This window comes from Chiloscyllium punctatum, chromosome 19 (genome assembly GCF_047496795.1).
Source record: "Chiloscyllium punctatum isolate Juve2018m chromosome 19, sChiPun1.3, whole genome shotgun sequence".
Taxonomy (NCBI): Eukaryota; Metazoa; Chordata; class Chondrichthyes; order Orectolobiformes; family Hemiscylliidae; genus Chiloscyllium; species Chiloscyllium punctatum.
In genome coordinates this window covers 44935677-44957185 of record NC_092757.1, presented here as the reverse complement: position 1 = coordinate 44957185, position 21509 = coordinate 44935677, and the positions used below count along the sequence as shown (strand labels likewise).

Below are 21509 nucleotides of genomic sequence, written 5' to 3'. Positions count from 1 at the left end.
ATTGAGTCGGAAGAGATAGGAGAGGTCTTGAATGAGTACTTTTCTTCAGTATTTACAAATGAGAGGGACCTTATTGTTGAAGAGGAGAATGTGAAACGGACTGGTAAGCTCGAAGAGATACTTGTTAGGAAGAAAGATGTGTTGGGCATTTTGAACAACTTCAGGATAGACAAGTCCCCCGGGCCTGACGGGATATATCCTAGGATTATGTGGGAAGCAAGAGAGGAAATTGCAGAGCCATTGGCAATGATCTTTTCATCTTCACTGTCAACGGGGGTGGTACCAGGTGACTGGAGAGTGACAAATGTTGTTCCCCTGTTCAAAAAAGGGAATATGGATAACCCGGGAATTACAGGCCAGTTAATCTTACTTCAGTGGTAGGCAAAGTAACGGAAAGGGTACTGAGGGATAGGATTTATGAGTATCTGGAAAGACACTGCTTGATTCGGGACAGCCAGCACGGATTTGTGAGGGGTAGGTCATGCCTTACAAGTCTTATTGAATTCTTTGAGGAGGTGACCAAGTATGTGGATGAGGGCAGAGCAGTGGATGTAGTGTACATGGATTTTAAGAAAGCATTTGATAAGCTTCCCCATGGTAGGCTTATGCGGAAAGTCAGGAGGTATGATAGCGGGAAATGTGGCCAGTTGGATAGAGAGGGATTAGCAGAGGGATTGAATTCAAGAGTCATGAAGTGATGTTGCAGCTGTACAGGACCTTGGTTGGGCCACATTTGGAGTACTGTGTGCAGTTCTGGTCCCCTCACTTTCGGAAAGATGTGGAAGCTTTGGAGAGAGTGCAGAGAAGACTTACCAGGATGTTGCCTGGAATGGAGAATAGGTCGTACGAGGATAGGTTGTGAGTGCTAGGCCTTTTCTCATTGGAACGGCGAAGGATGAGGGGTGACTTGATAGTGGTTTATAAGATGATCAGAGGTATAGATAGAGAGAGTAGACAGTCAGAAACTTTTCCCCCTGGTACAACAGAGTGTTACAACGGGACATAAATTTAAGGTGAAGGGTGGAAGGTATAGGGGGGATGTCAGGGGTAGGTTCTTTACCCAGAGAGTGGTGGGGGCATGGAATGCACTGCCCGTGGGAGTGGCAGAGTCAGAATCATTGGTGACCTTTAAGCGGCAATTGGAGAGGTACATGGATAGGTGCTTAAGCTAGGACAAATGTTCGGCACAACATCGGGGGCCGAAGGGCCTGTTCTGTGCTGTATTGTTCTATGTTCTATGCTGCTGGAGTTGGAGAGTTCGGAAAAGCCGCCTTGACTGAGATGAGGCAGAGACCTTCCACAATAAGGTTGGAAAATCTGCTGATGGCTAAAAGAACTGAAGATGACGGGAGGATGTTTAAAGAAACATTGAAGACGATAGGAAACCAGTTGATACCCCTGAGAGGGAAAGCTCTGCTTCACAGAAGAAAACAGTCATGGACAAAAATATCAGCATAGATCCTGCTGATTGGGAAAGATCCAGAGAGCAGGAAAGACACAAAGCAGTGTAAAAGAGCTCCCAAAAGGAATTTTGATCGGAATCTTTCCAGGGACATCAAAATCGAGAAGAAATGTTCCGCTGCCCTAAAGGGAAAGCGGGTGGTCAGGAGAAGGTGGGGACATTGTAAATGGTCGAGATGTTCCATCATTCCCCTTACCTCGTATTTTCAGGAGAAAAGGAGGATAGCTTGCCAGAAGTCCCGGTGAAATGAAAAGTGGATCGGGAAAAGCAACCGAATAAAATGAAGGTGAATAAAACATCGATAATGAGGAAATGACTGGAATCAAAGGGTGACAAATGCCTGGGATTAGGCGGGTTCCATCGGTGGGTGTTAAAACAAATCGACAAGCGCCTCATAGAATCCCGAACTGTAATCGTTCAGAATTCCCGAGATCCAGGAGTCGTCCCTCCGGATTGGATTGTTGCACGTGTCAGTCGCGCTTTTTAAGAGAGGAGAACCCGGAAAACTCGGGAATTGCAGAGCATGGAGCTTAGCACCTATGGCAGGGAATTTGTTGGAGTCTATAATCAAGGCTGGGATAAGTGAGCACCTCAAATTGTTGAGTTAACCAGGGAGAGCCACATGACAGGTAGGTCGTGCCTGATAAATTCATTGCAGAGGGTTTGAAGAGGGGACTAAGGTAGCTGTCAGGGAATAATGTCCGTAGATGTTGTTTACATGTACTTCTAGAAGGCATTTGACAAAGTCCACTTAAGTAGGTAGGAGCCAAGAGAATTGAGGGCAAATTCCTGACAGGGCTCGGAGATTGTTTGAGTGGCAGGTGACAGAAAGTAGAGATAATGGGTAGGTAGTCAATTGGCAGGATGGAACCAGTTATGTCTCACACGGACTTGTGTTAGGGCCTCAATTATTGATGTTATTTGTTAAGGGAATGGGTAATGGCACAGGAAGTCTTATCATAATTTGTGGCTGCATAAGTTAGGCTGCATTGTAGACTGTGTAGATGACAGCATAAAATTGCAAGGGGATATTGATAGATTAAGTCAATAAGCAAAACTGTGGCAAAAGCATTAGAATGAAAGCAACAGTGAGGCTATCCATTTTTGGATCAAGAAGGGACAGATCAAGGTATTTTTCTGGATGGTATGAAGTGCATGTCCAAGGAGACTTGGGGTTTCAGGTGCACACAACTTTAAAATGTCACGGACACGTACAGAAAATAATCCAGAAAGCGAACAGATTGCTGTCCTTTTTAAGTAGAGGACTGGAGTAGAAGGATGCCGAAGTTGTGCTGCAGTTCTACAAAACCCTGGGTAGATAGACCCCACTTGGAGTACTGTGAGCGGATCTGGGCCGCACACCTTCTGAAAGGAGTAGAATATTGATTGACAAGAATGATACCTGGACTTCCATGGTTAAGATGGAAGGAGAAATCATATCATTTAGGCCTGTGGTCTGTAGAATTGAGAATGTTAATGGGTGGTGTGATGAAAGTCTTGAAGACATGAATAGGAAAAGAGAAGGTGGAGAACGATAAACGATTTCTACTGGTTGGGGATTGTAGAATGAAGGAACATAACGTGAGACTTTGGGCCAGAGGGTTGCATAGAGATGTGAGGAAGCAGTCGTGCACACATCGGATGGTGGATTTTAGCCATCATTTTCTGACAAAGCGCAGTGGATGCTGGAGGAGTTGTTCTATTGAAATGTGAGGGAGATAAATGTTTGTGAAGCAAAGGTACCAAGGGCCAGAGGCTTGTATATGAAGTTGGGCAAGAGCTGAGCCATGATGTTTGAATGGAGGCAGAGGTTGTAGGGGCTAAACAGCGTTGTGGTGTGTGTATGTTGCTGTGGTTATAATTTGGAAAGGAGTTTATTTGTGAAGCAGTTTGGATGGGCATGTAATGAAATGGAGTGGAGTGAGTGTGAAGGAGTTGATCCTTGTGGGATATAGGTAAATTAATGTTACTTCTGCAATTCTGCAATTCTGCAATTCCATTTTACAAAGTAAAATGAACTCACACCTGTGTGTCATTGTTTTAGCCACGAGCTGAGTCAACAAGAATGGAAACGTTGTGGAGGAAATATATAATTGTTTTTGTATGAGCTAAAATTGTATGTTAGAATGAGATGTGCCAATAAAACAATGGTAGACATTACGGGCAAATAGATAAGATGTTGTGAGGGGATGAAGTTAAGCTAGATACGGCTGTACAAACAGTAGGTATAAACATCTGCTTCCCACTTTTACAAAAACACAGGAACAAACCCCAATTAAAAGGGTCATAGGGATCAGAACGGCCTCGGGAAAGGCACAGATGAAGGGGGTAGATAATGATGAAGAAAGAATATGCCTAACAATGACCTACAGCAGAATGAGGTCAAACAGCCTTGTGAGGCCAGGAATAAGCATTTTGTCACAGACAGGGCCGGATAAGGCAAGAGATAAACAGGGGTAATGGGAGCTGGTCTTGGGGAAGTGGACGATGTAAACAGGGGAGGAGCAATGTAAAACAAAAGACATCAAATCATATAAATATTATATATGAATTGAACTGGGTGTGTATGTCCTCTACCTTATAGGCACTGGACATCTCACCCACTTACAAGTGTAAAATAAAGGACACTGCTGATTCAGATGTTGTCTCGGACTACAATTATTGAGGTGTGTGAGCTTTGTTTCTCACAATTGGGGGCTGTCCGGGATTTTCTTCCATCACCGGGGGGAGTGGCTGGCCTTGGACACTGGGAAGACGCGTCCCGTTCCCCATTGAGGAGCGGTCTCGTGTCCTGGTTTGGTCTGCTCCCTTGGGCGACTGGTACGAATCCCACAAGAGAGACGTCTGAATCAGACAGGGATAGGCGTTCGATAGAAAATACGGTGACAAGGGGCCAGGCAACTCTCTGCACAGACCAAGGTAAGAAACCTGACTTTTAAGTATTACCTTGGTGGCCGGGATTGAGTTTTAGTAGTTAATAAGGGACTAACGAAGGAACTCAATATGGGTTGTGCCGTGGGTAGGGAAAAAGCCTCCGGGAAAACAAAAGAAGGAAAAAGCAATGGAAATGGAGGCGGGGTCTCTTACAACATACCTCCAGAAAGTCCTTTGGGGAGGATGTTGTGGAATTGGGAAAATAATACTTGTACAGGGGAAAAAGATGATTAAATATTGTTGCTTCGTATGGACGAAGGAATCCATTCTTCGTCCCGCCTCTTCTGGCCAAAATACAGGTCGGACAAAGACTGTAAATATCTGAATTTATTTGTCAATGAGTGAGAGAGAGAGAGAGAATGAAAAGAGCTGTACAGCTGGTAGAAAGTTTAACCCTTTGTGATTTGGTTTGAATGCACATTTGTTTGTTGGTGATTGAATGTTTGTGTTTTATTCCCTGGAGCTTGAGTTCCGGGACTGTTTTGAATCTGATTTTTATTATGGAAACTTAACATGATTTCTTTAAAGGTGAAGGATTCTATAGAGATTATGAAAAAAAAAGAATGATAACTCCTGTTCTTCTCACAGGTCATAGCTGCCTTACTATCAGTTTCTAACTAATCTCTTTTATCTTTACATAAAAGTGATTTAAGGAGGACAGTTGAAGTTTCAGTTCAACATTAGATTGTAGTAAAAACAAAATTCTATGGTTAATATCTGTGACCTTGGATTCGGCCATTGTTCATGCATTAGAAGTTTTTGTTAAACTTGAATAGACAAATTCTTTTAAGGCAGCTCTGATTATTTCACGACCTATAGTATTGTAATTGAGCAATGATTGGTCAGCACTACTTAAGAAAACTAATTTTGGATTTAAATTAAGGGACTAAAACTGGGTGAGTACAGTGGATTTCAAAATTGAGAACTGTATGCATTTTACATTTTGAATATTAAATACTGAATAAATGAATGTAAATATATAAATATATTTACAAGTTTGGAACAGGCTTTAAGGTGAGTCAAGCATGAATTGATGAATTGGTGTTTGAAGTTATGGGGAGCTAGAAATACTGCAATATTTCTTTAAAAAAGAAAAAGGGGAAGAACGTAATGACTTATCCCCTTCGGGAGGTACCAATAGGGGACAAAGAGATTGGGTTTGTAAGTGTCCCCCTCAGCAGTGGGGAGGTCAGAACATTTAAAAAAGAAATGAAGGTCCTGGTTGAGGATCCGGTAGGGTTGTCTGAACAAATTGATCAATTTTTGGGGCCCAGTCTGTATACCTGGGCTGGGTTAATGTCTATTTTGAATATATTATTTACTGGGGAAGAAAGGGGACTTGTATGGGGAGCAGCCATTAAAATATGGGACAGGGAACACCCCATTGGAGATGGGGATGCTGGACAGGGAGAGGTGAAGTTTCCCCTCAGAGACCCCCAGAGGGAAAATCAAAACCCGGAGCATAGAAAAGAAATGAGGGAATTGAAAGACCTGATTCTAAAAGGAATAAGAGAGGCAGTTCCAAAGTCACAGAATTTGACTAAAGCCTTTGAAGTTAGACAGGAGAAAGGTGAGACTCCCTCAGCTTTCTTGCAAAGATTAAGAGACTCAATGCGGAAATATTCTGGGATGAACCCTGAGGACCCAGTGGCACATGGTCTTTTGAAAGTACATTTTGTGACAAAGGCATGGCCAGACATACAGAGAAAGATACAGAAGATAGGGTGGAGTGAAAAGCCATTAGATGAATTGTTAAGAGAGGCACAGAAAGTGTTTGTAAAGAGAGAGGATGAGAGACAGAAACAGAAGGTGAAAATGATGGTAGCTGCGGTTGATGAGATAGTTAAGAAAAGAATGGAACCGATAGTGACCAACCGGAGCGGTGGGTGGCAGCATGTCGGACAGAGAGGACAAGGGGGAGCGTTTGATAGAGGGTTCGAGTGACAGGGGCAGAGCTGGAGGTCTCCACAGGCAGGATGCTATTATTGCGGAAAGATAGGGCACTTTAAGCGGGAATGTCCTGCTCTGAAAAGGGAAGAGAGGGCAATTCCGCTTATGAATTTTGATGAAGAATAGGGGTGTCAGGGGTTCCTGCCCCCGGGGACCCACCAGGAACCCTTGATAAACCTGAAGGTGGGACCCTGTAAGGAAGAGGTCGTCTTCCTAGTAGATACTGGGGCAGCACGGTCATCGCTGAATTTTAAACCAAAGAAAGTAGGAATGTCAACACGGTCAATTACTGTTTCGGGGGTAAAAGGGGAAGGATTTACTGTTCCAGTATTTGAACCTATGATGATAGAAGGTCCTAAGGATAGGGTCACAGGGGAACTGTTGTATATCCCTGATATAGGAAGTAACTTATTAGGGAGAGATTTAATTATCCTCTTAGGACTGGGGATTGGAATTCAGGAAAAAGAATTAGTTGTAGAAAGGCAATGTTGACAAAGGATGTGGAGAGAGAGATAGACCCTATTGTATGGGCTAGAGAAGGGAATTGTGGAAAACTACAGATCCCTCCCCTTGAAGTAAATTTTTAAAAAAAGGAAAAGGGGACGTTGTCTGTGAGCGACAATATCCCATTTCCATAGAAGGTAAACGAGGACTGCAGCCAGTAATTGAAGGATTGATTAGAGATGGACTGTTGGAGCCATGTATGTCTCCTTATAATACCCCAATACTACCAGTGTGGACATCCGATGGAACTTATCGATTGGGGCAGGATTTGAGAACATTAAATCGCATAGTACAGATCAGGCACCCAGTGGTACCAAACCCCTATTCCTTATTAAGTGAGATCCCTCATGACCACAAATGGTTTAGTGTGATAGATTTAAAGGATGCCTTTTGGGCTTGTCCCTTGGCAGAGGAAGGTAGGAATATGTTTGCCTTTGAGTGGGAAGACCCTAAGACAGGACACAAACCGCAACACCTGTGCTTCCCCAGGGGTTTACGGAATCCCTGAATTTATTTGGACAGATGTTAGAACAAATATTGGAGAAATTTAGCAGCCCCAAGGGGACTACCCTGTTGCAGTATGTAGACGACCTCTTAGTAACAGGAAAAAGAAGAGAGAGAGTAGTAGAAGCCACTAACAAATTATTGAATTTCCTGGGTCAGCAGGGACTGCGAGTATCTAAAAACAAACTACAATATGTGGACCAAGAAGTGAAATACTTGGGACATTTAGTTAGTGAGGGAAAGCGAAAGATAAGCCCGGAACGGATAGAGGGAATATTGGGGATGTCACTGCCCAGCACTAAACGGGAGTTACGCAAATGTTTGGGTCTAACGGGTTATTGCAGATTGTGGATTGATTCCTATGCACAGAAGACTAAGAAATTATATCTCAAACTATTAGAGGGGGAACCAAAATGTCTACTTTGGGATGATGAGGAAAAAGAACTAGTTGAGAAACTCAAAAGAGATCTGATCCATGCCCCCGTGTTAGCCTTACCTTCTCTAGATAAACCTTTCCACCTCTTTGTTACCGTGGATAAGGGAGCGGCTTTGGGAGCATTGACCCAGAGGTGGGGAGGAATGAGACAACCAGTAGCATATCTTTCGAAGCTACTGGATCCAGTATCCCGGGGGTGGCCTGAGTGTGTGCAGGCCGTGGCTGCCACTGCACTGTTGGTGGAGGAAAGCAGAAAGCTTACATTTGGGGGAGCCCTAATAGTAAGCACTCCACACCAAGTGAGAACAATCCTAAACCAAAAAGCTGGGCGATGGTTGACAGACTCGCGGATTCTGAAATACGAGGCAATATTAATAGAAAAGGATGATCTAGTGTTGGTCACTGACAATTGTTTAAATCCAGCTGCCTTTCATTGGAAAGGGGAAGGAGACTCTCCTCAGAATCCAGGGCACGATTGCCTTGACATTATAGAATACCAAACTAAGGACTGCATGGACCTGAGAGATGTTCCACTTCATGCAGGGGCTAGACTTTTTATAGACGGATCATCCCGGGTGACTGAAGGGAAAATACATAATGGGTATGCAGTCGTAGTTGGGACAAACAGTAGTGTGGTGGAGGCAGGACGGTTGCCAAATGGGTGGTCAGCTCAGACTTGTGAACTCTATGCATTGGAAAGAGCCCTTAGGGCATTGGAGAATAAAGAGGGAACAGTATACATTGACTCTAAATATGCATTTGGTGTTGTGCACACCTTCAGTAAGATATGGCAGGAACGACGGCTGATCAATAGCCGAGGGAAAGAATTAGTACATGAAGAATTGATTAAACGAGTCTTGGAGTCCCTATTACTTCCCCGAGAAATAGCAGTAGTGCATGTAAATGGTCATCAGAAAGGAAATGAACTAGAAGTTAGGGGAAATGGATTAGCCGATGAAGTGGCTAAGGAAGCAGCCCTGAACCCACAAGAAGTGGTGATTCATTCCCTACTACTTACTGTCCCAAGTCCTAGGGAAGCTCCTATATTTACTGAAAGCGAAGAAAATGAATTGAGAGATTTAGGAGCTGTAAAAACAGCAGACAGGCATTGGAGGTTACCTGATGGAAGGGAAATGTTAAACAAAATGATGATGTGAGAGATTATGGCTGTCCTACACCAAGGCAGCCATTGGGGAGTACAAGCAATGTGTGATTTAGTTCTTAGGGAATATGGATGTAAAGGAATATATACAATTGCTAAACAAATATGTGAGGGATGTATAATATGCAGAAAGGTAAATAAGAAAGTCTTGAGAAAACAGACCCCGGGAGGAAGAGACCCAGGATTGAGACCTTTCCAGAGTATACAAGTAGATTATACTGAACTCCCCAGGGTAGGGAGACTAAAATATTTGCTAGTCATAGTAGATCATCCATCTGGTTGGGTTGAGGCATACCCCCGAGCTACCGCCACTGTGAGTGGAGTGTCTAAAACAATATTGGAGCACATAATTCCCTGATATGGGCTCGTGAACCATATTGATTCCGACCAAGGAACTCACTTTACCCCCTGTAACACTTTAGAGGTAATGAAAGGGTTGGGAATTTCCTGGGAGTTCCATACTCCATGGCACCTGCCATCATCGGGAAGGGTTGAGAGAATGAACCAAACACTCAAACAACAGCTCTCTAAATTGATAATAGAAACCACACTCCCTTGGACCAAATGTTGACCTATAGCTCTCTTGTGAGTACGAACAGCCCCAAGGAAAGATTTGGGACTATCCCCCTATGAAATCTTATTTGGATTACCTTACTTGGGAACGAATGGAGAATTGCCAATTCCCGAAACTAAAGAGTTGTTCTTAAAGAAGTATATACTGGGCTTGTCCTCCTCTTTGTCTTTCCTCAGGAAACAGGGTTTATTGGCACAGACTCCACCCCTTGAATTCACCGTTCATCCCATCCAGCCGGGCGATTGAATCTTAGTAAAATCATGGACAGAGACTAAATTACAGCCGGACTGGGAAGGGCCGTACCAGGCTCTTTTGACGACCGAAACGGCAATAAGGACGGTGGGGAAAGGCTGGACTCACTACACTCGGATCAAAGGGCCAGTGGAATCTCCAGTTGAGGAAGAAGTCTGGACAGCCGAATCAACGCAAGATCCGCTGAAACTCAGATTAAAGAGACTTTGAGTAACTAATTATACAGTGGTGATGCGAGTGCGGGATTATTTCTGTAAGATTGTATATTAAGTCTTTTTGGTGCTTCAGCATGATGTTTAGAATACTGGGGATGCTGCTAGAATTATGATGCTAGCCCTTTTAGTATTGGGATTTCGTCAAATATCATTTTCATATGTATTATTAACGGTTCCTGAATTTGATAATCCACAAGTAATAGACGCTGATGTATGCAGCTTAGTAAATTGTGGGGATGTAGATAATCAGAGACAGTACCGCAGCTCTGAGATACATCTTACGTCCTATGGGGATGGCCTTGGGGATGGTACTTAGTATAATGATCTCATCACAGTACACTGGGCCCCCTTCCAACCAGCTCGTGATTGTCCTGATAAAAAGTGTAACCCAATATACCTAACGATAAGGAAAACCACATGGCATGAAACAATCCTGGGGGGGGCACCTATGAGATACAATGAAATGAAACGTTTGGGATAGAAATGAAAGCAAATGGGAAGGATTTCTTGGGCTATTGTTTTCAAATTAGTGAAGGACAGGGAAAACAGGTAGAACTACTGGGTAAGAAGATACAATCTTTCACCCCTCCCGATGATCCTAAAGTAGTAAAATTTATAGAGGTAAAGGACTTGAAACAGACCATTGAAATAGAAACTGGGTACGGGGATCCAAATGCCTGGGTTGAATGGGTAAAGTATACTGTGAAAAGTCTGAACAAAAGCAATTGCTCTGCATGTGCCTCCAGTCGGCCAGTGGCCCAGGGGGTTCCCTTTCCACTCGGGTGGAAGCGAGACAGGAAGGGCATGAAATGTATGATAGCCCTGTATCAGGATGAGACTGCATGGAATGATAGGAATTGTACCTCCCCTATCTCTGATGTTCCCTCCCTTGGAGAAGAAAGATGCAAAAGTTCCCCCCGCTGTTTTCTGCCGCAGTTGGAAATCACACAGCCTGTGTGTGTAGACGAGGTACAGGTCGGTCGAATGATTTGGGGGAGCTGAAATTATGTACAGAGATTAAGAATGTTACCGAAACGGAGAAGGGAAGGAACTACTCAGCACTAAAGGTTCCCCGAGCGGATCTGTGGTGGGACTGTGGAGGCAAAATATTGAGACCCACGCTACCTCCAGATTGGAGAGGGATATGTGCAATTGTACAATTGGCAATTCCATTTACCCTGGCATTTGAGAAGGAAAAGATAGGGGGGAAAAAGGGAAGGGGTAAGAGATTACTGTTAGACACTTCTTTCGATGACAGGCTTTGTCTCGATGCGGTAGGAGTCCCTAGGGGGGTACCTGATGAATCCAAGGCTCGTAACCAGATTGCAGCAGGCTTTGAGTCAGCTCTCTTCTGGTGGGTAACAGTTAATAAAAATGTAGATTGGATAAATTACATTTTCTATAATCAACAGCGATTTGTAAATTATACAAGAGATGCGGTTAAAGGAATATCAGACCAGCTTGATGCGACAAGTAGGATGGCATGGGAGAACAGAATGGCCCTTGATAGGGTTTTAGCAGAAAAAGGGGGTGTGTGTGTGTGTGATGTTAGGAGGAAGTTGTTGTACCTTTATTCCTAATAACACTGCACCTGATGGTTCAATTACTCGGGTCTTAAGAGGATTGACTACCTTAGCAGAGGAATTGGCTGAGAATCCAGGAGTAGACACATCTCTCACAGGATGGCTTGAGTCCTGGATTGGAAGGTAGAAGGGGATGGTGGTTTCTATCCTTACTTCCCTGATAGTAGTAGTCGGGGTATTGGTGGCCATTGGCTGTTGTATCATACCCTCTATACGAGGGCTCACCCAAAGACTGATTGAAACAGCCTTGATGAAACAGGTGCCCCGAAAAGAAAAATGCAGAAGATAACAAAGAGTAATTAAAAGAAAAGGGGGAAATTGTGGGATATAGGTAAATTAACGTTACTTCTGCAATTCCATTTTACAAAGTAAAGTGAACTCACACCAGCGTGTAATTGTTTTAGCCACGAGCTGAGTAAACAAGAATGGGAACGATTTGGAGGAAATATATAATTGTTTTTGTATGAGCTAAAATTGTATGTTAGAATGAGATGTGCCATTAAAACATTACGGGCAAATAGATAAGATGTTGTGAGGGGATGAAGTTAAGCTAGATACCCTTGTACAAACAGTAGGTATAAACATCTGCTTCCCACTTTTACAAAAACACAGGAACAAACCTCAATTAAAAGGATCATAGGGATCAGAACGGCCTCGGGAAAGGCACAGATGAAGGGGGGTAGATAATGATGAAGAAAGAATATGCCTAACAATGACCTACAGCAGGATGAGGTCAAACAGGCTTGTGAGGCCAGGAATAAGCATTTTGTCACAGACAGGGCCGGATAAGGCAAGAGATAAACAGGGGTAAAGGGGGTCGGTCTTAGGGAAGTGGAAGATGTAAACAGGGGAGGAGCAATGTAAAACAAAAGACATCAAATCATACATAATATTTATATGAATTGAACTTGGTGTGTATGTCCTCTACCTTATAGGCAGTGGACATCTCACCCACTTGCAAGTGTAAAATAAAGGACACTACTGATTCAGATTTTGTCTCGGACTGCAATTATTGAGGTGTGTGAGCTTTGTTTCTCACAGTACCAAGGGCCAGAGGCTTGTATATGAAGTTGGGCAAGAGCTGAGCCATGATGTTTGAATGGAGGCAGAGGTTGTAGGGGCTAAACAGCGTTGTGGTGTGTGTATGTTGCTGTGGTTATAATTTGGAAAGGAGTTTATTTGTGAAGCAGTTTGGATGGGCATGTAATGAAATGGAGTGGAGTGAGTGTGAAAGAGTTGATCCTGTTGTGTAATAAACGTGTGTGTGTGTGTGTGTCTAGGGTGAAGTAGAGGAACTGAAGATGGAGATGGGAGAATAGAAAGGCAAAGGAAAAAGAAATGTTTTGGTGCAGGATGATTGAATGGCAAAATGTTGTTGTAAATGCAGCAGTGTGCGCCTTTAAGGAAGCAGAAATGGAAGCAGTCTGTGCCTACGGCCATACTAGTCTGAAAACGCCCGATCTCGTCTGATCTCGGAAGCTAAGCAGACTCAGGCCTGGTTAGTACTTGGATGGGAGACCGCCTGGGAATACCAGGTGCAGTAGGCTTTTGCAGCCACCAGAGGTTGCTCACAGCTTCGCACTCTCACACTCCCATTCATCAAGCAACGTCCTATTAACTACTCGCTTCGTCTCTCTGTCTCACTTTTTCTTGCCCAATTTCATTGTTCAGCTTCTTCCCCCAATACACAAACACATCATTACTGCTTGAGATTGGAGCAAACGCACCAGGAACACCAAAGCAGCAAGTATTTTATTGAAGAGCACAAACCGTGATTTTTATTAAGTGATGCCTCACTTTCGATGATCACACTTCCCTGATCGATGTCAGCGTTCCCCTGTTTTCTAACAATCGTCTAACTAGTGGTGTGGATAGGGTCTGAAAGCAACAACGTTGTGGTGAGGGCTTGTCAGGTGAAGGGTGTTTTACAATATCTGCACTCACCGGTCGAGTTCATACAACGGTGGATCGATATGGTTACGGCAGGAAGAATGGGTCAGCAAACACAGCAAGTTCAATCATTGTAATGATTATTATTACACATCAGCAGCAAATAATAAGATAAGTGTAAAGAGGGAGTATTTAAAATGCCAGGTACAAAAATCAAGGCTTATTCTCTAACATCCGAAGCCTTCACAAACAGATCGGCCTAATAATGGCACAAATGGTGATGAATGGTTCGATCTAATTGACATCACTGTGCCTTAGTTACAAGTTGACCAAGGTAGAGAAATAACATTTCCAGAGTGCAGACTATTAGCAATAGTAAGGTGGAATTTGGAAAGAGGAGTAGGCCCTGACATTTAAGGATGACAGAAGGACATTAGTAAGTAAGGATATTACTTTGGAAATCTTAACCGTGCACTAAGATAATCATACCATTTGAAGACACTGTCAAGATGCTTTGAAGAAAGGCAACTCCTGTTGGACTAAATGCAAGAGAATGTTGTGTTCATTAACAGTCGGGTGGATAAAGGCAGAAGCAATAGGTTCCCATGACTTGGATTTTCAGACTGTATTTCCTATAATTTCAGACTGAGATGAGGTGAACTTTCGACAGTTATTGTGTTGTTAATCTTTAGAATGATATTCTCCAGAGTGTGGTGTGGGTTCTACTGTTGAGGATACTTCAGTGTCAGTGGATGGGGTTTTGATATCTTAAGGAATTCTGAGAGGGAGGTGCAGTTGAGGTGGATCGATGGTCATCAGTTTGAATGGTGGAGCTCTCTGGTGTGAGATATTGACCGCGGAGAGTGTGCTGCAGATTGAGCAAAGCAAAAGGTGGTCTCCAGAAGGATAATTGTGAAGACCGAGGTTATAGGATAGTGGTATAGGAGGGATATGGAAAATGGCAGAGGTGGTGGAGTAGCCTCCATGATGAGAAACAAAATTCTGTCAATGATGAGGGAGGACATAATGAAGGAAACGCATTCAGTGGAGACCGTGCGGGTGGAACTGAGGAATAGTCGAAATCCTAAAATTGTAATAGGTGTTATGTACAGACCGCCTGGTAGCAGCTCTGAAGTCCTGGATGGTAAAAATGCACAAAACTAGGCAATATGTAACAAAGTAAAAACAATGACTGCAGATGCTGGAAACCAAATACTGGATTAGTGGTGCTGGAAGAGCACAGCAGTTCAGGCAGCATCCAATATGTAACAAAGCCAGAGTACTACTCATGAGGGATTTTAACGTGAACACAGATTTAGAGGGAGTCAAGCATTTGTCAGAAAGGTAGTGCATGTCTGGTGTATTGCCGGTACTGTTTCTCACTGCATTATGTCCTATATGCTTCATGTGGACAAGCAGCATTGGGTTTAGTAATGAGTAATGATTTGGAATTAATGAGTGAGCTAGTTGTGCGTGGCCACTTATCATAGAGCGATGATAGCACTATCAAGTTCAAGGCAGTGTTTGAAAGCACAAAGCATGTATCTGCTGTATTTGGTAACGAACTGGAACAAGTGATGGGCTTGTTAGTGGGTGAACATTTTGGTGATGGTGACCACAATTTTGTGACTTTCACCTTGGTTATGGAGAGAGATAGGTGCATGCAACAGGGTTGGTTTTACAATTGGGGGAAGGGTAAATACAATGTTGTAAGACAGGATCTGAGGAGCATAAGTTGGGAGCATAGGCTGTTAGGGAAGGATGTTGTGGAAATGTGGAACTTTTTCAAGGAACAGATACGACATGTCCTTGATATGTATGTACCTGTCAGGCAGGAATAAGATGGTAGGGTGAGGGCACCTTGGTTGACAAGGGAGGTTGAATGTCTTGTAAGGAGGAAGGAGGCTTACATAAGGTTGAGGAAACGAGGTTCAGAGAGCGTTGGAGGGATACAGGATAGCAGGCGGGAGCTGAAGAAAGGGATTAGGAGAGCTAAGAGAGGGCATGAAAAGTCTTTGGCATATAGGGTCAAGGATAACTCCAAGGCCTTTTATGCGTATGTGAGAAACATGAGAATGACGAGAACGAGGGTAGGTCCGATCAAGGACAGTAGCGGGAGACTGTGTATTGAGTTGGAAGAGATAGGAGAGGTCTTGTATGAGTACTTTTCTTCAGTATTTACAAACGAGAGGGACCTTATTGTTGAAGAGGAGAGTGTGAAATTGACTGGGAAGTTGGAAGAGATACTTGTTAGGAAGGAAGATGTGTTGGGCGTTTTGAACAACTTGAGGATAGACAAATCCCCCGGGCCTGACGGGATATATCCTAGGATTACGTGGGAAGCAAGAGAGGAAATTGCAGAGCCATTGGCAATGATCTTTTCGTCTTCACTGTCAACGGGGGTGGTACCAGGGAACTGGAGAGTGGCGAATGTTGTGCCCTTGTTCAAAAAAGGGAATAGGGATAACCCCGGGAATTACAGGCCAGTAAGTCTTACTTCAGTGGTAGGCAAAGTAATGGAAAGGGTACTGAGGGATAGGATTTATGAGTATCTGGAAAGACAGTGCTTGATTAGGGACAGCCAGCACGGATTTGTGAAGGGTAGGTCTTGAGGAGGTGACCAAGTATGTGGATGAGGGTAGAGCAGTGGATGTAGTGTACATGGATTTTAGTAAGGCATTTGATAATGTTCCCCATGGTAGGCTTATGCGGAAAGTCAGGAGGTATGATAGAGGGAAATTTGGCCAGTTGGATGGAGAACTGGCTTACAAGTCGAAGTCAGAGAGTGGTGGTAGATGGTAAATATTCAGTCTGGAGCCCAGTTACAAGTGGAGTTCTGCAGGGATCAGTTCTGGGTCCTCTGCTGTTTGTAATTTTTATTAATGACTTGGAAGAGGGAGTCGAAGGGTAGATCAATAAATTTGCAGATGATACAAAGATTGGTGGAGTTGTGGATAGTGAGGAGGGCTGTTGTCGGCAGCAAAGGCACTTCGATGTGATGCAGAGCTGGGCTGAGGAGTGTCAGATGGAGTTTAACACTGTCAAGTGTGAGGTTGTCCATTTTGGAAGGACAAATAAGAATGCGGAATACAGGGGTAACGGTAGGGTTCTTAGTAAGGTGGAGGAACAGAGGGATCTTGGGGTCTATGTACATAGATCTTTGAAAGTTGCCACTCCAGAGAGCTTGTAAGGAGGCCTATGGAGTATAAGCGTTCATTAGCAGAGGGATTGAATTCAAGAGTCGTGAAGTGATGTTGCAGCTGTACAGGACTTTGGTTAGGCCACATTTGGAGTACTGTGTGCAGTTCTGGTCGCCTCACTTTTGGAAAGATGTGGAAGCTTTGGAGAGAGTGCAGAGAAGATTTACCAGGATGTTGCCTGGAATGGAGAAAAGGTCGTACGAGGATAGGTTGAGAGTGCTCGGCCTTTTCTCATTGGAGCGGCGAAGGATGAGGGGTGACTTGATAGAGGTTTATAAGATGATCAGGGGAATAGATAGAGTAGACAGTCAGAGACTTTTCCCCCGGGTACAACAAAGTGTTGAAAGGGGACATAAATTTAAGGTGAAGGGTAGAAGGTATAGGGGGGATGTCAGGGGTAGGTTCTTTACCCAGAGAGTGGTGGGGGCATGGAATGCACTGCCTGTGGGAGTGGCAGAGTCAGAATCATTGGTGACCTTTAAGCGGCATTTGGATAGGTACATGGATAGGTGCTTAAGCTCGGACAAATGTTCGGCACAACATCGTGGGCTGAAGAGCCTGTTCTGTGCTGTGTTGTTCTATGTTCTATGCTGCTGGAGTTGGAGAGTTCGGTAAAGCCGCCTTGACTGAGATGAGACAGAGACCGTCCACAATAAGGTTGGAAAATCTGCTGATGGCTAAAAGAACTGAAGATGACGGGAGGATGTTTAAAGAAACATTGAAGACAATAGGAAACCAGTTGATACCCCTGAGAGGGAAAGCTCTGCTTCACAGAAGAAAACAGTCATGGACAAAAATATCAGCATAGATCCTGCTGATTGGGAAAGATCCAGAGAGCAGGAAAGACACAAAGCAGTGTAAAAGAGCTCCCAAAAGGAATTTTGATCGGAATCTTTCCAGGGACATCAAAATCGAGAAGAAATGTTCCGCTGCCCTAAAGGGAAAGCGGGTGATCAGGAGAAGGTGGGGACATTGTAAATGGTCGAGATGTTCCATCATTCCCCTTACCTCGGTATTTTCAGGAGAAAAGGAGGATAGCTTGCCAGAAGTCCCGGTGAAATGAAAAGTGGATCGGGAAAAGCAACCGAATAAAACGAAGGTGAGTAAAACATCGATAATGAGGAAATGACTGGAATCAAAGGGTGACAAATGCCTGGGATTAGGCGGGTTCCATCGGTGGGTGTTAAAACAAATCGACAAGCGCCTCATAGAAGCCCGAACTGTAATCGTTCAGAATTCCCGAGATCCAGGAGTCGTTCCTCCGGATTGGATTGTTGCACGTGTCAGTCGCGCTTTTTAAGAGAGGAGAACCCGGAAAACTCGGGAATTGCAGAGCATGGAGCTTAGCACCTATGGCAGGGAATTTGTTGGAGTCTATAATCAAGGCTGGGATAAGTGAGCACCTCAAATTGTTGAGTTAACCAGGGAGAGCCACATGACAGGTAGGTCGTGCCTGACAAATTCATTGCAGAGGGTTTGAAGAGGGGACGAAGGTAGCTGTCAGGGAATAATGTCCATAGATGTTGTTTACATGGACTTCTAGAAGGCATTTGACAAAATCCACTTCAGAAGGTAGAAGCCAAGAGAATTGAGGGCAAATTCCTGACAGGGCTCGGAGATTGTTTGAGAGGCAGGTGACAGAAAGTAGAGATAATGGGTAGGTAGTCAATTGGCAGGATGGAACCAGTTATGTCTCACAAGGACTTGTGTTAGGGCCTCAATTATTGATGTTATTTGTTAAGGGAATGGATAATGGCACAGGAAGTCATATCATAATTTGTGGCTGCATAAGTTAGGCTGCATTGTAGACTGTGTAGATGACAGCATAAATTTGCAAGGGGATATTGATAGATTTAGGTCAATAAACAAAACTGTGGCAAAAGCATTTGAATGAAAGCAATAGTGAGGCTATCCATTTTTGGATCAAGAAGGGACAGATCAAGGTATTTTTCTGGATGGTATGAAGTGCATGTCCAAGGAGACTTGGGGTTTCAGGTGCACACAACTTTAAAGTGTCACGGACACATCCAGAAAATAATCCAGAAAGCGAACAGATTGCTGTCCTTTCTGAGTAGGTCAAAGTTTGGGAGAAGATTTGTAGCTCGGGTGCTCGTTGTGGTTCTGTTCGTCAAGCTGGGAATTTGTCTTGCAAACGTTTCATCCCCTGTCTAGGTGGACCCAAAGGACTAGCCACACTACCATACATCAGGAGTATTTCCGAACTGACAGCCAGACTACTGCGACCACTAGGACTCATAACAGCACACAAACCTACAGCCACGCTCAGACAACAACTCACCAGGACAAAGGACCCGATACCCAACATGAGCAAAACCAATGTAGTGTACAAAATCCCATGCAAGGACTGTACAAAACACTACATCGGACAAACAGGAAGACAGTTAACGATCCGTATGCACAAACACCAACTAGCCACGAAACGACACGACCAGCTATCCTTAGTAGCCACACACACAGACGACAAGCAACATGAATTCGACTGGGACAACACTACCATTATAGGGCAAGCCAAACAGAGAACAGCCAGGGAATTCCTAGAGGCATGGCACTCATCCACAGACTCTATCAACAAACACATCGACCTGGACCCAATATACCGGCCACTAAAGTGGACAGCTCGAACTGACAACTGGAAGCGGCAGAGACAGGCCACAATAAATGCCGGAGCAAACAGCACAGAAGCGCTTCACAGGAGGCTCCCAAGCACTGAGGATGTCACCTAGACAGGGGACGAAACGTTTGCAAGACAAATTTCTAAGTAGAGGACTGGAGTAGAAGGATGCCGAAGTTATGCTGCAGTTCTACAAAACCCTGGGTAGATAGACCCCACTTGGAGTACTGTGAGCGGATCTGGGCCGCACACCTTCTGAAAGGAGTAGAATATTGATTTACAAGAATGATACCTGGACTTGTATGGTTAAGATGGAAGGAGAGATCATATCATTTAGGCCTGTGGTCTGTAGAATTGAGAATGTTAATGGGTGGTGTGATGAAAGTCTCGAAGACATGAATAGGAAAAGAGAAGGTAGCTAATGATAAACGATTTCTACTGGTTGGGGATTGTAGAACGAAGGGACATAGCGTGAGACTTAGGGCCACAGGGTTGCGTAGAGATGTGAGGAAGCCATCGTGCATACATCGGATGGTGGATTTTAGCCATCATTTTCTGACAAAGTGCAGTGGATGCTGGATGAGTTGTTCTATTGAAATGAGAGGGAGATAAATGTTTGTGAAGCAAAGGTACCAAGGGCCAGAGGCTTGTATATGAAGTTGGGCAAGAGCTGAGCCATGATGTTTGAATGGAGGCAGAGGTTGTAGGGGCTAAACAGCGTTGTGGTGTGTGTATGTTGCTGTGGTTATAATTTGGAAAGGAGTTTATTTGTGAAGCAGTTTGGATGGGCATGTAATGAAATGGAGTGGAGTGAGTGTGAAAGAGTTGATCCTGTTGTGTAATAAACGTGTGTGTGTGTGTGTGTCTAGGGTGAAGTAGAGGAACTGAAGATGGAGATGGGAGAATAGAAAGGCAAAGGAAAAAGAAATGTTTTGGTGCAGTCTGATTGAATGGCAAAATGTTGTTGTAAATGCAGCAGTGTGTGCCTTTAAGGAAGCAGAAATGGAAGCAGTCTGTGCCTACGGCCATACTAGTCTGAAAACGCCCGATCTCGTCTGATCTCGGAAGCTAAGCAGACTCAGGCCTGGTTAGTACTTGGATGGGAGACCGCCTGGGAATACCAGGTGCAGTAGGCTTTTGCAGCCACCAGAGGTTGCTCACAGCTTCGCACTCTCACACTCCCATTCATCAAGCAACGTCCTATTAACTACTCGCTTCGTCTCTCTGTCTCACTTTTTCTTGCCCAATTTCATTGTTCAACTTCTTCCCCCAATACACAAACACATCATTACTGCTTGAGATTGGAGCAAACGCACCAGGAACACCAAAGGAGCAAGTATTTTATTGAAGAGCACAAACCGTAGTTTTTGTTAAGTGATGCCTCACTTTCGATGATCACACTTCCCTGATCGCTGTCAGCGTTCCCCTGTTTTCTAACAATCGTCTAACTAGTGGTGTGGATAGGGTCTGAAAGCAACAACGTTGTGGTGAGGGCTTGTCAGGTGAAGGGTGTTTTACAATATCTGCACTCACCGGTCGAGTTCATACAACGGTGGATCGATATGGTTAAGGCAGGAAGAATGGGTCAGCAAACACAGCAAGTTCAATCATTGTAATGATGATTATTATTACACATCAGCAGCAAATAATAAGATAAGTGTAAAGAGTGAGTATTTAAAATGCCAGGTACAAAAATCAAGGCTTATTCTCTAACAGCCGAAGCCTTCACAAACAGATCGGCCTAATAATGGCACAAATGGTGATGAATGGTTCGATCCAATTGACATCACTGTGCCTTAGTTACAAGTTGACCAAGGTAGAGAAATAACATTTCCAGAGTGCAGACTATTAACAATAGTAAGGTGGGATTTGGAAAGAGGAGTAGCCCCTGACATTTAAGGATGACAGAAGGACGTTAGTGAGTAAGGATATTACTTTGGAAATCTTAACCGTGCACTAAGATAATCATACCATTTGAAGACACTATCAAGATGTTTTGAAGAAAGGGAACTCCTGTTGGACTAAATGCAAGAGAATGTTGTGTTCATTAACAGTCGGGTGGATAAAGGCAGAAGCAATAGGTGCCAATGACTTGGATTTTCAGACTGTATTTCCTATAATTTCAGGCAGATAAGTGAACTTTCGACAGTTATTGTGTTGTTAATCTTTAGAATGATATTCTCCAGAGAGTGGTGTGGGTTCTACTGTTGA

At 43.9% G+C, this 21509-nt stretch overlaps 1 long non-coding RNA gene and 2 other non-coding genes across 3 annotated transcripts; all 3 read left to right on the top strand.

Moving 5' to 3' along the window:
- The first annotated feature begins 3192 nt into the window (after positions 1-3192).
- LOC140491307 (uncharacterized) lies at positions 3193-12565 on the top strand. Its single transcript, XR_011963282.1, has 2 exons — positions 3193-4381; positions 9703-12565. It is a non-coding gene; the product is annotated as an uncharacterized lncRNA (long non-coding RNA).
- A 439-nt stretch (positions 12566-13004) lies between these two features.
- LOC140491724 (5S ribosomal RNA) lies at positions 13005-13123 on the top strand. The gene has a single exon (XR_011963395.1). It is a non-coding gene; the product is annotated as a 5S ribosomal RNA (ribosomal RNA).
- Positions 13124-20315: 7192 nt separating this feature from the next.
- On the top strand, positions 20316-20434 carry LOC140491723 (5S ribosomal RNA). The gene has a single exon (XR_011963394.1). It is a non-coding gene; the product is annotated as a 5S ribosomal RNA (ribosomal RNA).
- Positions 20435-21509: the final 1075 nt, after the last annotated feature.